The sequence below is a fragment of the Hyperolius riggenbachi genome, chromosome 8 (assembly GCF_040937935.1).
Source record: "Hyperolius riggenbachi isolate aHypRig1 chromosome 8, aHypRig1.pri, whole genome shotgun sequence".
Classification (NCBI taxonomy): domain Eukaryota; kingdom Metazoa; phylum Chordata; class Amphibia; order Anura; family Hyperoliidae; genus Hyperolius; species Hyperolius riggenbachi.
Genome location: NC_090653.1, coordinates 154718777 through 154735640, shown reverse-complemented (window position 1 = coordinate 154735640; position 16864 = coordinate 154718777). Strand labels below are relative to the sequence as shown.

At 44.2% G+C, this 16864-nt stretch overlaps 1 long non-coding RNA gene across 1 annotated transcript in view; it reads left to right on the top strand.

The window, feature by feature from the left end:
- The window catches only part of LOC137527138 (uncharacterized), a 127816-nt gene extending 111379 nt beyond the window's left edge, over positions 1-16437 (top strand). The window contains exon 3 of the long non-coding RNA XR_011023136.1: positions 15390-16437. This is a non-coding gene — a long non-coding RNA (uncharacterized lncRNA). The remainder of the gene's footprint in view (positions 1-15389) is intronic.
- The last annotated feature ends 427 nt before the right edge of the window (positions 16438-16864 follow it).

Here is a 16864-nt window from a genome sequence, read left to right as displayed (position 1 = left end):
CAGCAAGCACCCATGAAAAAGGGACAATAATAGGTGGTGCCAAGACCAGTGTCGCTAAGTACCACAGCAGACACAACAATCCAGAATTCAAGTGTTGGCACCACTGGGTGTAATTAAAGGATTAGCTCTTTTTTAAAACACGTTAAAGAATGCGTCTGTATCTAGCGACAGCCCGCTGTTTGAGGCTATGCAGTGTTTCATCAAGCTGTGGATCCACAGTACTGAGCCACAGAGCCACTCTTTTAATAGCACTTGGTGGTGCCACCAACCTCAGAATCAGAATTTATTTCGCCAAGTACAATGTGAGTCGTACCCGGAATTGGTTTTGGCACAACAGGGTCGGTGGTGGTACATACAGTAGTAGATACATACAGCATATACAGTAGATACATACAGGCATATACAGTAGATACATACAGTAGGAACAGTGAAAACACAGGCATAGAAATAAAGCATAGAGAGATGCATACATAAAAGAGGAACCCCAGGGAAAGACCAGGGGGGTAATCCGCTGCCATCCAAGGCACTCAAAACGCTTTGCAGTGATACTTTGAATCAGATGCCCCCAAGTCTAACCCAAGGCCAGAGACAGAGAGAGGAGAGGAAAGAGAAGAAGAGAAAGTGAAAAGGACAGTGAAAAGGACAGTGATAAAGAGTCCCCCTAGGATTGCGGCACAACCTGTCGGTTGGTGTCCGTTTTTGTCCCACTGGCTGGCGTTGCCTGCTGCAGAGCTTGGTACCCAAAGTGGCTGAGGTCAATGCATGGCTTCTGCGATGCAGTTTCCATAACTTCCATGCAGGGCTGTGTTAGACCTACGGCTAGGGTAGTCCTGTGCTGGATCTTTAGCTCGGTGGAGTGCTGCTTGGTGGAGTGCATTGGCCTAGCACAGGGGAAGATCGAAGCTCCAGGCAGAAGACTCCAGGATTTCAACTGGGGGAGTGTGCAGGCAGCAGCAGCATCTGATGGGCCCGCCTTTGCTGCATTCTGTCCAAACACTATAATCTTAAGGTATGAAAGACCTTATTCATTTCTGAGCATGCGGTAAAACGTATGGAAACTGCATAAAGTTTTATTTCAGCGGTAAGCATTTGGTAAATAAATAATAGTGTTTGTTTTCCATGAGTTAGGATGCTCTTTAGAAGATTTTTTTTTTGCCCGGGGGGGGGGGGGGGGGGGGGGGGGGGGTGGGGGGGGGGAGGTTGTATTTGATTATGTAGCAACCTATGAAAAGTGTATTTATAGGCATCCCCTATAAAAAAAAAAATCCAGTAAATATTTGGAGTTCTATTTCTACTGTTCTTTTTTTATTACACAGCCTGAATAGGAACTCCACTAAAACAGCAATAGGAACTCCACTAAAAACTGCAAAATGCATACAAATTGACTTTAATGCCAGGTACAGGCAGGTCTTAAACAGTTTGGTAAATTATGTGCTAACATGCCCCCTAATTTACATGAGAATAGCGATTTTCGGTAACATTAATAAAAATTACTGCACAAATTACCACATAATTTACAGCATGCGATAATACATGACTAAAATTTACCGCATGCAGTAAAACATGACTGAAATCTACCAGAATTGCTAAATGTCCTTACCGCATGCGGTAATTTACTCAAAAATCTTACCAGAACTGAGGCCATGGGTCTTGATTTATCAAGCTGGTTGCCGTCCGCGTCACGCCGATGAGCGTGGCCACGGCGGCGGCCCCAGGACCACCTAACGCCAATCGGCGTAAAGTCCTAGGGCAGGGTTTGCAGGAGATCATGCGTGCATCTCCGCTTGGATGACGGAGCTCCGCAACCATTGTCTATTTAGTCTTTGGTTATCCTAATTGTATTATGTTATTTACTCCTTTTTTGCACCATTGTTTTGTTGTATACATATATATACACCATTTATTCGCTTGTACCTCCTCACTGCTCCACTTTTCTGTCCCACTTTTCCCCCTCCAACCTCTACCCACTCCTGCCCCCCCCCCCCCTTTTGTTTATTGCCCATAATGAACTTTTAATCTGAGCTACCCCCTCTTTATTAATTTTTCCTTCCCCAAGAGCCGCCCCTCTTAAACCCAACCCCAACCCCCCCCCCCCCCCCCCCCCGACAAGTTTCTCATCCATTCCTTTATCTTTTTCTTTCTTCCTCTTTCTTTCCTCCTCCGTTTTCTTTTTCTTTCTTCATCCTCCTCTTCTTTTTTTCTTCTACCCCCCTCTTTGGTATTTATGAAACCATGATACTGTCAAAACCATTTATAATATCATGTTCATTCTTTGTATCATATGTCATGCTGAGCCAGCCTTTTTATTGCCTGATGAAGCAAGAGATGCCTGCGAAACGCATTGCACTTGCACTTTTTGGAGTATACAAATAAACCCTTGTTGTTTTGAATATATACAACAGTCTCTTTGTTTGTCTCTTGCTATTCTTGGATGCGTTTCAGCATCCAAGACACCATCGATGAGTATCAGTCTTTGATCTTTACCAGATTGCGGTCACATACCTTTTGAGGGTCGACAGTTGATGTGTGTGTGTGCTGTGTGCCTCTGGGGAGGCGTTCTTTGGCCATGGGACACGTGTCGGGCAGTCTTTTAGTGATTTGGAATTCCGAAATTGTGTTCACATGTTTGTCCGCAATTTTGAAGAAACTTTGAAGGAAGAATAAAAGTTTATGGCCTCGATTCATAAAGCATTACCGCATGCATTATCGCCCAAGCGGTAAATTACTGCATGGTATGTTGTTGATAGTGGATTCATAAAATTTAACGCATGTTTTACGCATGCGGTAATAGTGCGGTAATGAAAACGTTGTTTGTGTCTGTAAACTGAATGAAGTGTATTCATGTAAAAAAAAAAAAAAGAAAAAAAAAGGGGATTAAGGATGCGATAAATAACATGTTATCACCAACAAAGACCTGGCGAGTTTTTTAGGTGACAAATGGAGCCCTTTGAACTTAATGTTATGGAATTTTTAAGGATACAGAGGAGGAAGGGTGGTTGTAATATCACCCAGGCTTTTAGAAATCGCAGAGAGTTAGATAATTTATAAGAATAATTTATTTATATATATATATATATATATATATATATATATATATATATATATATATATTATAATAATAATAATTTATAAAAAGTCACGTGTGTCTAAAACTGCCCACTTCTACCCAGCATGCACCTTGTCATTAGGAAGTCAGCAGCAAACTACCGCACTCAGCAAATTATACCGACAGCTTTCCGCACCACACCGCACACTTACCGCACGCTTACCGACTGCTATCGCAATCACCTTGCACTCAGATTTTTTTAAATGAATTTACTGCAAAAACCCTCATTTACTGCTAGCGGTAATTTCCCGGCAGTCTCTGAACTATCGCACTCACTTTTATGAATCAAGGCCTGTTTGTTCATTTAAAGCCCCGTATTCATTTATGTGGAATTTGTATAAGATTGTATTAGGGTTGGAACATTATTGTGTTTTTTATTGTTACGGTATTGCTCTTTGTGTGTGTGCTTGGAGGAGGTAAGTCCACCTCTGTCTTCTCTCATTTTAACATTTTTAGTACATTTTATTATTTTGGCGCCTTTGTCTGCATATGCAGTTCCAGTGTCCACCCTTGGTGGAGAGGTGTTGACCCGTATTTCCTATCTACAGAGAGTGACTTCTTAATCCTGAGTGGGGACAGGTCTAATCTCCCCATCTGCATATATAGTGGTTACCTGGATGGTATATCTAAGTATATCTGCATACTTACCTTACATATCCACTCTACCCGTACATACTACACTATATTGGGCTCTCTGTGTCTCAATCTTCATGGATATCGGTTAGGCTAGGTACATAACAGTGCGTTCACAGCGTATCCTGTGCGGATACTCTGTGCCTATCACATGATTTACAGAAACACATTTGTAACTATACAACTCTTAAAAACTGTAAGTCAACCCTGAAAACTCATCTTTTCAGCCAAGCATGTAGTCTACCCTATACTTCATTGCCAAATGCATTGGAATGCTCTTCCAAATCATTGACTAAGTTCATGAACGCTCTACCCCCATTGTAACACATACCAGTCGGTGCAGGATCTAGAGAGCCAGTCCTTTAGCACACACTGTAGAGAAAGGATCCGCAAACCAGACTTGGCTTAGTGAAAAATTGTCCGTTCTTTATTAGAAAAATCCACATGACAATAGTGCAATAAAATCACAGGATCGACTAACGCGTATCGGGCTTACAATCTGCCCTTAGTCATAGTCGACTATGACTAAGGGCAGATTGTAAGCCCGATACGCGTTAGTCGATCCTGTGATTTTATTGCACTACTTTTGTGATGTGGATTTTTCTAATAAAGAACGGACATTTTTTTTCACTAAGCCAAGTCTGGTTTGCGGATCCTTTCTCTACAGCAAATCATTGACTGGCTTGGTCAGAAACCTGAACTCAACCCGATACACCTTTGGGATGAATAAGAGTGAAGACTGTGAGGCAGTGCTTCTCATCCAACATCAACGACTGACCTCACAAATGCTTTTCCTGAAGAATGGTCAAAAATTCCCATTACACACATAACACAACCTAAACCTTGTGATTGAAGTTGTTATAGCTGTGAAGGGTAAGCTAACTGTATATTAAGGCCTATGGATGAAGAATGGGATGTCATTCAAGCTCTTGTGTGTGCAAAGGCAGGCATAATATTACTTTTGGCAATATTTTTTAGTTAATTTCCTTTAGTTCTGCTTCGGCCAGAATCTGCCTTAAAGAGGAACTCCAGTGAAAATAATGTAATAAAAGTGCTTCATTTTTACAATAATTATGTATAAATGATTTAGTCAGTGTTTGCCTATTGTAAAATCTTTTAAATCCCTGATTTACAGACTGACATTTATTACATGATGCCCTCCACAAAAAATACATATGTAAGTAGATAAATTCTTGCTCTACTTACATATCAGATGTAATGCACTGTCCACGGTTTGGTTTCTTTTAATTTTCAATTTATATTATTTTCCTGGCAGGGGCCATCTTGTGCCATCCAGGTTAAAGAACCCCCCCCCCCTCCGCATCCCCCTCCTCCCTGCACTGATTCAGAGCAGAGCGGGGAGGATAAAGGTAGCAGGCACAGACTCCCCTAATAATGTATCCAACTGCTGGCGTTCCCATCTGTTCTCTGCACTACCACCGGAGGCAGTGCAGAGAGTATAGAAGGGGACTGCAGCGCCTGGAACCATTATTCAGGGAGTCTGTGTGCATCTCCTTTATCCTTCCTTTATCTGCGGGCGGCAGATGCAGCAGAGAGGGAGCCCATATGCTTCTGGAGGAGGGGGGCCGAGGACAGTGACAGGAGACAGCCTCTGGCCCCCCTCCCTGCGCACTTAAGTGGCTGAAACATAGAGAGTGAAGAGGAGAGCAGGCGGACAATCACAGCGCAGAGAGATGAGTGACAGAGGCTTCAGCCAATCAGGCTGATATAGCATGTCACTTCTCTTTTGCATCTGTATTAGTCTGCGTACCATCTTAGAGCCTGGGGGCATGGGGAGAGAAGGAGCACAGTAAGATTGATTTTAAAGTTTGGATTTGCCTGGTTAGCATCCTCTTGACTAATGTAACAGCCTGCACTAGAAAATTAATTTTGTATTTAAGGCCTAACAGTTACTCTTTAAAGAGACCCAGAGACGAGATGATACTAAATTTATACATACCTGGGGCTTCCTCCAGCCCCATAAGCCTGGATCGCTCCCACACCGCCGTCCTCTGCTGCCTCTGTCTACCAGTACCGGGTCCCGTAATTTCAGCCAGTTGACGCAAGCACAGTGCGCTCCCTTCGTACTGTGCAGGCGCATGCGTACAAAGCCGGATGGAGCCCCTGTGCATGCATACAACTGGTCGCGTCCGGTGGAAGTGACGGGACCCGGTACCGGCGATAGAGGCAGCGGAGGATGGCGGCGTGGGAGCGATCCAGGCTTATGGGGCTGGAGGAAGCCCCAGCCCCCAGTTATGTATAACATCTTTTTCAATTTTGCAGGTTGTCTTTGTCTCTGATTCCCTTTAAGTGATGATGATGATGATGATGATAAAAATATAAAAAAATGGGTGTTGCTACACATTTTTGGATGTAGTGCAGATTCTTATAAATACTGTTACTTGTAGGCAATTTTTAAACTTGTCCCCATTACATATTTTTTAAAATTTCATGAGTGTCACTGTGGGGGGATTGCTGAGAAATGGCAATAAAGCATCACCTCATCACCTCATAAAAATGTCAGATGGAGTAGAAAACGAAGGCAAAAAAAGTGCTACAGCTCACAAACCCACCATGGCAGAGTAGCAGCAACCTGATTAATAAGTCAAACATGACATTTTTAGCTAGTTGGCATTCTGGTATCCGTATTTACAGTAGATGATTGATTTAACACTGTGCTTGAATCACATTAAAGTGGAACTGAAGATTTAAAAAACAAAACAGAGTTTCACTTACCTGGGGCTTCTGCCAGCTCCCAGCAGCCGCCCTGTGCCCACCAAGTTACCAACTGATCCTCCGTTCCCCTGCTGCGGCTCACTTTCACTTCTGGCTGTTGCTGTGCACTGCGCCTGCGCGTCCTTGTTCATGTACTGCACCTGCGATGCACACGGCCAGGGCCGCGCAGGCGCAGTGGACGTCGACTTAGAAGTCAGGCGTGAAGAAAAGTAATCCGCGGCGGGGGAACGGAGGATCGTTTGGAAATGGCATGGGCACAGGGATGTTGCAGGGGGCTGGCAGAAGCCCCAGGTAAGCAGACAATTTCAGTATCCGCTCCGCTCTCCTAAACCAGCCCTCACTGACCTCTCCTACTATCCCTTAGCACCCACTGACCTCTCCTACTATCCCTTAGCACCCACTGGCCTGTCCTACCCTCCACCAGCACCCACTGACCTCTCCTACCCTCTGCCAGCACCCAATGACCTCTCCTACCCTCCACCAGCCTGCACTGACCTCTCCTACCCTCCCCCAGCACCCACTGATCTTTTCTACTCTCGTACCCACTGGCCTCTTCTCGGCCAGCACCCATTGACCTCTCCTACCCTCAACCCGCACCCACTGACCTCTCCTACCCTTTGCCAGCACCCAAATGACCTTTCCGACCCTCCACCAGCACCCACTGACCTCTCCTTCCCTTCGTCAGCACTCACTGACCGCTCCTACCCTCCCCCAGCACCCACTGACCTCTCTTTCCCTCCCCCAGTACCCACTGACCACTCCTACCCTCCACCAGCACCCACTGACCTCTGCTACCCTCCCCAGCACCCACTGACCTCTCCTACTATCCCTTAGCACCCATTGACCTCCTACCCTCCACCAGCACCCACTGATCTTTCCTACTCTTGTACCCACTGGCCTCTTCTTTTCTCGGCCAGCACCCACTGACCTCTCCTCCCCTCTACCTTTCCTACCCTCCACCAGCACCCACTGACCTCTCCTTCCCTCGCACCCACTGACCTCTCCTACCCTCGCACCCACTGACCTCTCCTACCCTCCACCAGCTCACACTGACTTCTCCTAGCACCCACTGACCTCTCCTACCCTCACACCCACTGACCTCTCCTACCCTTTGCCAGCACTCTGACCTCTCCTACCCTCTGCATAATCACTATGTGGCATAATTTAAAATGATTCTACATTTCATGTGTAATAACGGTTTCAACATTTGGGGTAAATGTTTCTGCATTTCACATGTGTGGTAATGGTTTCTGCATTTGACTCTTGGGGTAATGGTTTCTTCATTGACATTTGGGGTAAGGGTTTCTGCATTTGACTCTTGGGGTAATGGTTTCTGCATTTGACATCTGAGGTAATGGTTTCTGCATTTTATATGTGGCGTACTGTTTGTTTTATTAGTTATGTCTTGCTTGCTAGTACTGAGTTTGCGCATCATGGGGGAAACGCTGCATTGTTGTGTTTTTTTCTGGGGGGGTATTACTGCCTTATTATATGTGTACCAGAGGCTGCTGGTACACTAAAACACCACTCTTGCCGTCATAGAGACGGCAGGGTGAGCTAATTGCAGCGGGTAAAAAGCGGCGAGAGCAGTGGTAACGGGCGGGAACGCGCGGTGAATGGGACTTAGATTTTACGTCCGGTCAGAACCGCAGCGCTACCTGCCCCGACGCAGATTTCTACTGCGCCGGTCCGCAAAAAGTAAAACAAAATTAATAATATTTATAAAAAAAAACACTGGAGGGGATGATCAGACCCCACCAACAGGAAGCTCTGTTGGTAGGGGGAAAAGGGGGGGGGGGGGTGGATCACTTGGTGCTGTGCGGCCCTGCAGCTTGGCCTTAAAGCTGCAGTGGCACTATTAACAAAATGGCCTGGTTACTAGGGGGGATTAATACCGCGGTCTTCAAGAGGTTAAGCAATACAAGTTGCCGGACTATCCTGCTGATCATCTGCCTCTAATACTTTTTGCCACAGACCCCGAATATTCATGCAGTAGATCAGGTGTTTCTGACAGTGTCAGAACGAACAGGATTAGCTGCATGCTTGTATCTGGTGTAATTCAGACACTACTGCAGCCAAATAGACAAGCAGGGCTGCCAGGCAACTGGTATTGTTTAAAAGGAAATAAATATGGTAGCCTCCATATACCTCTCACCTTGGGTTCACTTTAAGTCTCTGAACTGGTCACTGACTCCTGATTGTGATTTGTTCCTGATCTGTCCCATTTATTGATGTTGCTTACGCTTGTCTGCTGCTTTACTCGATACCCAACCTTTTTTTTTTTACTATGACTGATTTCTACCAGTTTGGACATCCTGCTAGTTTCTGTTGTGGGCTTCTGCACACCTCTGACAGGGAGTACTACTTTCAGCCTGATCCATTTATAGCATCTGCTTCCTTTGTAGAAATCCAGTCTGCTCCAACCATTATACAACATCATTCTCGCCTGTCCCTGCCCACCACTGTTTAGGATGATTTCCAGAGCAACAAAGTGATTGAAGTGTGCCTGTGCAGTAGCACTGTGAAGAAGTACTGCGGGAGCGTGCATGATGCATGCGCAGTTGTCTCCAGACTGGAGGACTTTCCAGGGCCAAATGTGGATGAACGGGGAGTCTGAGGACAGCGTGGGAGCGAGCAGCCTGGAGGAAGACTTAGGTATGTATATTTTATTTATCCCTATCTCAGGTACCCTTTAATAGGAGATAGGATTAGTGGTCCATCATGCTGTGCAGGGTGTTCTGGTGAGGAATGGGAGGTTCATGAAGTGCCATACCCCCTGTGTGAGTCTGCATTACTTGTTGGTAATGGTTTCTAAAAGTATGTATATTTTCATACATGAATACTTATCTGTTCCCATAGTAGGAAAGGAAGCAATGCACACACTTCTAAATGTGTTTGGTTTGTGGCAGCTTTTTTTTTTATAATGCAAACCTGTTTTTACTTTATTTTCAATTTAAAGTTAACTGATTTCCTTCTAATTTACCAACAAATTCTTCTTGCTTAGAGATGAAATTCACAGTGACGGCCTTGTATTTACACTAGATTGTCCCACTATAGGCTAGTCAGATGATCACCAGCCAAGCAGAGAGCTCCATTCATGGATTTGTTCAAACTGGCGGCTTGCCGCAGGTTGGAGACTCTGGATGGTATAGCAGCCTGATCCCAACACTGTCAAAGTGGCGGCAGTAGCGGAAACAGTGCAGGATGTATAATAACAAGGACTTGGCTGGGAGCCTGCTTCTCAACTATTAGTCCCTTTTGAGTGGGTTTATGGAGCCAGGCCTGTGGTCTTCTGCTCATCTTCCAATATTTATTTCCCAATCCTATTTTTGGAAATTGACCTCTGATCCGAGATTTCAGCACTAGAGATGGCCTGAACCTCCGATTTTTGGTTCGTGCGAACTTTCGCGAACCGCAATAGACTTCAATGGGGAGGCGAACGTTGAAAAGTAGAAACACTTATGCTGGCCTTAAAAGTTATGGAAAAGATGTTTCAAGGGGTCTAACATCTGAGTTTTTGCATGGATGAGTGGGATAGATGCCAAAAGTCCCAGGGAAAAAAAATCTGGATTTGATGCAAAGCAGCGTTTTAAGGGCAGAAATCACATTGAATGCTAAATTGCAGGCTTAAAGTGCTTTCAAACATCTTGCATGTGTATACATCAATCAGGGAGTGTAATTAGAGTACTGCTTCATACGGACACACCAAAACTCACTGTGCAACGCACCGCAAACAGCTGTGCTGGACTGGTGTGCACCATGGCGCGAGTGCAGGCCGTGGCGGTTTTCAAGCCCATATGGTCGCCGGGCTGTGGTAGCTCAATGATAGAACAACAGTGACTGTCCAGCTGATCAAATTTGGTCTGTCCACAATGAACCAATGACCTTATTATCTTCTTGTATGTAGGTAGGCATAGGTAGGTGTCCCAGTATAGGTAGATAGGCATAGGTAGGAGTCCTAGTATAGGTAGGTAGGTGCCCTAGTAGTTAAGTAGGCATAGGTAGGTGTCACAGTATAGATAGGCAGGGCCTGGCTGGCACAGCAATTACAGCAACTACCAAGGCCCAGCTGCAACAGCTAGGGCTGTATAATGCAGTGTCAGTGGGCAACACACCAAAAAAAAAAAAAAAGCAACACATCAGGAGAACATTAGCTCTCAAAAGAGCTGTCAAGGGGTGCTATTTTAGCAATAATAATCAGCCAGGAGCAAGCTAACAAGCCTACAAGAGCCTAACTAATCTTTCCCTATGAGAGTCTACCAGCAGCTGTCCCTTCACCAATTAATGCAGGCACACAAGTGAGTGTAATGGCCAGCGCTGTCTGCCTTTTATAAGGGGGGGGGGGGATGGCTCCAGGAGGGAGTGTAGCCTAATTGGCTACAATGTGCCTGCTGACTGTGATGTAGAGGGTCAAAGTTGACCCTAATGGTGCGCACTATGGGGGCGATTGGAACTTCCGGAAAAGTTTGCCTTACATGGCGAACGCGAACCGCCGGAAGTTCGCCTGGAACCGTTCGGGCCATCTCTATTCAGCACCAACAATAAATAATATTTATATGGAATAAAGGAAACTGAATAAATCTTATGACCTATCCCAGGAGGCTTTCCTCATTCTAGTGATCCCCAGTCTGCCCTATGGAAGTAAAATCACAATGAATAGAGCTGGATATTCTGGCTGCTCTCATTTTCTGACAGTTTTTCCCAGTGCCAATGTCTCTCGATCATGGCTATAATTAAAAATACAAAAATGTTTAATCTTTTAAAAAATGAAGTAAGATTTAACTATTTTATGATGAACTAACTGTAAACTTAACTATAAATAAACTTTCTCTACAGTGGCGGACCTCAGGTCCCTGATACTGAATTTGGACTGCCCCCCCCCACACACACACACATTCCTACATTAAATAATGTGCTCCCTCCCACCCCAATATAGTAGCCAGATATGCTCTGCCCTGCCTACCCAGTATGGTAGCTAGATGTGTCCCCATTCCTCAACCCCTCCCCCCACACCCTAGTATCTTACATATTGCCCCCCCCCCCCTGCTTTACAGGCACACACACTCACTTGTCACAGGTTCCAGGGGCTGGAGGCCCCCGCCTGTCTTCTCTGCCCTACTGCTACTCTGTACTTTTTTGCTTCTCAGATCGGCAATAGAGCCAAAACTGAGAAGCAGGAATTACGGGGGAACAGAGGTGAAGTAATGAGAACAGATGGGACCTCCAGCACATTGAACCTGTAAGAGGGGAGTATTTGTTTGCTGCCTCTAATCTTCAACACTGCTGCGGAGGAGCAAAATGTGGGGAGTACAAGTGGGCCCCCCAGGAGCATGGGCCTGGTTGCAATGGCGGCCTTGGCCCCTATGCCACAGATTATCTCATTTTTGTTTTAATAACATCCAGACATCACGTCTGTACTATGGATGGACTGCTTTTGTAGTGAGGACAAATGTACGTAAACACAGTGAATGACCATAATGTGTATGAAAGAGTGTATCATTCTAATACATTTTTCATCTTAACCTCTTCTAAACAGCCATAGTTGAAATCTACACCGTTTATGTCCACTTATCCCTGCCAGGGCATAGATTTCAACTTCCGTGTTAGTACGCACCTCACGCTCCTGCCTTTCACCCTGATACTGCAACCTGCTTGCTATGCTGTAACGCTGATAACAGAGCCCAGTATCTCCATTGGCTCCAGACCCCGTGATCACTGAGGGCCAATCAGAAAGAAATTCCCTGGTCCTTAAGGGGCCAGAGATGCTACATCCACAAGTGGTTAAGCTCCACCCTGCACAGTGGCATTGTAAATAAAGCAAACAAATAAAATAAAAAATACTTCAGTGAGTACAGAGAAAAAGAATGAGAAATAAAATTACATCCCCATCCAAAAACTAACCTCTATTTTGGGACAAGTTCAGCTGAACAGGTTCCAAACAGAACTGAGGCCTACAAAAACCCATCATATTATGTATAAAAAAAATAAATAAATCATACAGTACTGGCTGGAGTAATGATGAACAGGCGGTTCCCTACTTACAAACCAGTTCCGTTCTGGGAGATTGTAAGTTGAATTTGTTTGTAAGTTAGAAACTGAAGTTTCATAAAATACAGCTTTTTATTGCAAAAAGCTCTTAAAGAGTAACTGTCAGGCTGCAGAAGCTAATTTAAACCTCTATTCTCCTGTGTTAAACAGTTTAGAAGGAAGCCAGAAAGCCATTAGTGAAGATAAAAATCTCTCTTACCTTTGATGTGTGCTTATCAGAAAAGCTAATTAGACCCAAGAGGACGCAAGCCGCGTACTATACTGCAAAGCATTCTGGGGCCCTCCCCTCGGCTGCTAATGAGACGTTACAGCAGCTTGTAATCAGTCCAGCGCGTAGCACTGATAAATCTCCGGGCAGAGTACACTGCAGGAGTCAGCTAGCCATTCCTAGCCACATGGCTCATTAATATTCACTGCACACTGTGTTATTCAGTAGGAGCTTTTCTGTGATCAGGAAGCAGGCAGGACATGACGACACATTTGTCAGGAGCATCTATCTCTGCATATACTATATACAAATTCTGTGAAATCCAAACGTGGACAGTGAAATGCATATGTAATGTAAGTACAGCCAATATTTAGCTACTGATATATGTGTTTATTTTCTCTGAGACCTTATACCTAACAGCTCCTCTTTAAGCATGTTTGCCCTAACTAAAACTCCACATCCCCATGGATGAAATCTAACTAAATCCCCCCAAACTTCCTGGGGCACATTGCGGGGAGCGCTTCCATGAGGTATAGCTTTCAGCTGCAGCTCTGCCTCTCCATGCGTCTGTCAGCACGTATCTCCGCCTCCGCCCGCCCCTCTGTCTTCCTTCACTGAGAGGGGCAGGGGAGAGGCGGAGATACACGCTGATAGACGCGTGTAGAGGCAGAGCTGCAGCTGAAAGCTCTGCCTCTCACGGAAGCGCACAAGGCAGCAAAATCCACGACCACGAAAGTCGTGAATTTTGCAAGGGGAGTTTGGGGGAATTTAGTTCGATTTCCGCCCAGGGATGCAGCGTTTTAGTTAGGGAAAACATGCTTAAGAGCTTTTAAAAATAAAAACATTATTTTAACCTCCTTGCCGGTTCCATTCCCGCCGGCAAGGAGGCAGCGCAGCACTTTTTAAATTTTTTTTTTTTTCAAATCATGTAGCGAGCCCAGGGCTCGCTACATGATAGCCACTGAGCGGCGGCGATCAGAGTAAGCAGAAAATTCCGTTCAGAACGGGATTTCCTGCAGGTCTTCCCCGGTCGCCATGGCGACGGGGCAGGATGACGTCACAGACGTCATGGACGTCAGAGAAAATCCTGATCCACCCCTCAGCGCTGCCTGGCACTGATTGGCCAGGCTGCGCAGGGGTGTGGGGGGAGGCGGCTCGGCGCGGCGGGTAGCAGCGAATCGGCGGCGATCGCGTACCACACGCAGCTAGCAAAGTGCTAGCTGCGTGTAGGAAAAAAAAATTATGCCCGAGAAATCCTCCTGCGCAGGTTACCCCGAGCTGAGCACGGGATAACCGGCAAGGAGGTTTCAGAGACTCTTTAAGCCCTGTATTAAACATGGTGAAACATGGACAAATGATTTACTTTCAGACAACTCTGGATTTGCACAATAGATATAAACAATGTTTTTATTGTGGTTTTCAATGTGCATTTTATGTGTATGAAACTACCTATATATTTTGAACATGGAGACAACTTTGTTTGTATCTTTGAAGCGTTGTACCTCAAGTCATTTATAAGTAGGGAGCTGTCCGTATTTTGCAGTAGGCATGATCTTTATAAGTGTGTGTAGTTTATTTTTTTTTAAGTAACAGCCACCCTGTTTAGCCTTTATTCCCTACTCCCCTATTATAGTGCATCCATTTCATGCCCTTTATTACAGTATTCCCTATTACCGTGACCTGCATTTTAGCGTTTCTCATAGCAGCTCCCACAGCTACAGTGCTTTGAAATGATAGTGCTTCTTATTCTTTCAATCCCAATATAGTGCCTCTCATTATTAGCACACTTTTCTAGCGATTTATATTACTATGCTACTGATTGTACTGTTATCCTTTATTATAACATGCTTTACATGGCTTCCCTCCATTTTAGTACCGTCTGTTGTCATGAAACCCGACTACAGTGTGCAGCTGCATCCTGATGCAGAGATTGACATGATCACATGGTATCATCCTGATTTAAAACTTCTTGCTTTTACTGATGGCTAACACGGTACAATACCCTACTATGATCGCATTGGTTATAGTACCCTGCTCAATTTCTCCATTTCCTCTTCAGATCGTCATATGGGCACCCATCCTCATGTCTAGACTTGAATGTATGCCTTCATAACAACAAGATTGTATGAGGTCATAAGAGTGAAATGACCATCGTGCCATTGGCGAACGAGAAGATGGAATTTGAGATGAGCAGATCAGTGGACATAGGGGAGCTAAGCAGGTACGTTTGAAACTTTCTCAACCTGCCAGCTGAACTGAAGCCCCCTCTTTAGTCATCTGTAAGGCTGGGTTTAAACTGGCAACTGATAAATGATACGTTTTAACTGAATCAGTTGTTCATCAGCATTGGGACCGAATTGCCCACAAAAATGCTGCACAGATGTAAAATGACCAATAGGGAAACACCTCACAAGTGAGAGTTTTCTGAGCATTAGTGGTCTATTGACTCTGGGACCCCTTGTAAGTAGTGATTGCACTTTGTGTAGCATTTTTTCAGCATCATTTTGTGTGATTTCAAAGCGCTTTTTAATGTAATGCTGGCAATTATACAATGATTGAGATTGTGGTTTTTTTTGTGTGGTTTGGCTAGTAAAATTGCTTTTGAACAGTTATTGCAATGCGGTTTTGCAGCAATCCTTTTTTTCTACTTTGCTGCAGGACCCGGGATGGAAATTGGGAATAATCGCTCCTGAAAGTTCCAGCCCCAACTAGGAGAAAAAAATATACCAGGGAACCTTGGTATAGAAAGTCTGCTTTTAGAGACAACGCTTGACTCTCTCACCAAAATGTACTGTTCCCAAACATTCTTACAGCAATGTACTTTTATACATATATATGTGGAGGTTACAAAATGCTTGAATCAGGAGCTCAGAACAGACTTTTTTTATGGCTATTCAAGGAAAAAATAAATCATAAAGTCTATATTGAAAAAAATGTCCACCCCCACTATACATGAGAAACATGAACAGTTTTGGAAGACATGGTTTGGCTGGTTTGAGTTTAAGGAATCGGACCACTACCGATCCCTTGTGCTTGCCCAGGGCCCCAATTGATATACACAAGAGAGAGGGAAATGTACATTCAAATACGTAGGTATATGTATTGACTGCTCCTCTTCTCAATATCCCCTTGGTGTTTAGGGAGCGAGGGTCGGTTATAGGGATGGCCTCCTGACATATTCTGATATACTTTACACTACTTTCCTACTCTATTCTCTTTTTCTCTACCTTCTCTTTTCTTGTTTTTCTTTTTTCCTACTATTTAAGTCATAGTTTTCCAATATATCCTAAGGGATTACCCAGACTAATGGACATACCCATTTGTTTGTTTTTATATATAAATATATTCCCTATAAGGGCTGAGTGACCTCTCTATATTGGGCAAAGAATTATGGGTTATGGTTGTCTTCCACCCCCAAAATGATATGTTGGTGGCTCCTGGTGTTTGTTCCCCTTGGGCCCAGGACCACCCCGTTTATTCAGACAATATGGTGGACATCCACTCCCATATACTTATATCGCTAGTAAACTCCCGTTCGTCCATATGTTTTTTATGGGTACTCTATGAAGCTATTGCTAGTCACGCTGGTTTGTGACCTGACTTCATATTTAATATTCTCTGTCATAGATGTACCAATGTCTAGTGCCTTACTTACACTGTTATCTGGTATCCTCTATGAATACGCCTGTTTTGACAAATTCTTGTATCTCTGTACTTTCATATACCTTGTATGTTGTATTTCATATTTCTTTTTGAAAATCAAAATAAAAAGATCTTTAAAAAAAAAAAAGAATGGTGGACTTATTCTGCAGGGCTTTAAGTATGCCCATGGCCAGGCTTCAGCAACTTATTAAATTCAGGATCACACAACTAAATAGGCTCTCTAAGTTTGCTGCACAAATATTTAACTTTGTTGAGATCATTATTGTGATATGCGATTAATATTTTCAAAAGATCATTGAGAATCCCTTTTTATTAAAAGTTACCATGCTTATTTCTGGATTTGGCCCCAGCGTATGAACAACATACCAGTTATGCAGCAAACTATTAGCAATGATCATAATTTAAGCCATATATCCATAGAAATAATTTAACTGCATATTCAAACACATGGTGAACATATTTTCAGTTTT